General features: G+C 41.1%; 1 non-coding gene across 1 annotated transcript; it reads right to left on the reverse strand.

Moving 5' to 3' along the window:
- Positions 1–498: 498 nt before the first annotated feature.
- LOC147098603 (U6 spliceosomal RNA) lies at positions 499–603 on the reverse strand. Its single transcript, XR_015074225.1, has one exon. It is a non-coding gene; the product is annotated as a U6 spliceosomal RNA (small nuclear RNA).
- Positions 604–1,238: the final 635 nt, after the last annotated feature.

Consider the following 1,238-nt stretch of genomic DNA (forward strand, 5'->3'; position numbering starts at 1 on the left):
AACAGAATGAATGGAGGTATGTAGCCTGTTCTTACCATCTCATGGTCTCATACGATATTTGCTAAACCCAAATGCACAGACTCAGCCTTTATAAAATTGGTCAGAAAACTAATCAGAACTGTGGCCAATCTCTCAGCAAGTAGTCAATAATCACAACATATTATACCATATAATGAATGGAGAAATAAAGCCAGAGTATATTATCTTTATAAACGGATGCATGAACATAGCTTCTAAATGCTTGATAGAATTCTTGTTCCTGTCAGCCCCTTAATTAAGGCACCCTTAAGGAATGTGAATTAGGGCCTAAACTAGAAACTATCTGCAACAGTAGTTCAGGCTGTATACAGTGGCCTAGTGGTGTGGTATTTCTGCTCTATGTTGATGAGGAGTCATACCCATCCCATGTATTCTCCTATAAACACAGGCAATCAGTTCTCTTGCTGGTACAATGGGATAATGTACAATCCTGTGTAATACTTAGCTATGAAGACTAGAAAGATACCAGTAAGCTTCACAAATTTCCGTGTCATCTTTCCGAAGGGGCCATGCTAATCATCCCTTTATCATTTCTAATGTTAGTATATTTGCTCCTATTTGCTGTGATTGGGGTTAATTTTCAGCTCTGGGCTATGCTAAGCCAAGCAAGGCAGAGAATAATGATGCAGGTGTCAGTTCTTCTCTATATTCTCTAGAGTTTAGAAGAATGAGAGATTTTTTTTTTTTCTCATTGAAACATGCAAAATTCTTACAGGGCTTGACTGGGTAGATGCAGGGAGGATGTTTCCCCTGGCTGGGGAGTCTAGAACCAGGGGTCACAGTCTCAGAATAAGGGGTTGGCCATTTAGGACTGAGATGAGGAGAAATTTCTTCACTCAGAGGGTGGTGAATCTTTGGAATTCTCTACCCCAGAGGGCTGTGGAGGCTCAGTCGTTGAGTATATTCAAGACAGAGATTGATAGATTTTTGAATATTAAGGGAATCAAGGGATATGGTGATAGTGCAGGAAAGTGGAGATGAGGTAGAAGATCAGCCATGATCTTATTGAATGGCGGAGCAGGCTCGAGGGGCCGAATGGCCTCCTCCTGCTCCTGTTTCTTATGTTCTTACTGAACTTAGTCTGCTTATGGAAACAGTCAACAGTTTACACAAGGGAAGAGACATTGGGAAAAAACCTGAACTGCAATACTGTGCTGCCTCAGTAAGAAAGCGAAACTTGCCTGATAATTGCAGTTGCT

The sequence above is a fragment of the Somniosus microcephalus genome, chromosome 29, assembly GCF_052327205.1.
Source record: "Somniosus microcephalus isolate GS21.2 chromosome 29, FLI_Smic_1.0, whole genome shotgun sequence".
NCBI classification, from domain to species: Eukaryota; Metazoa; Chordata; class Chondrichthyes; order Squaliformes; family Somniosidae; genus Somniosus; species Somniosus microcephalus.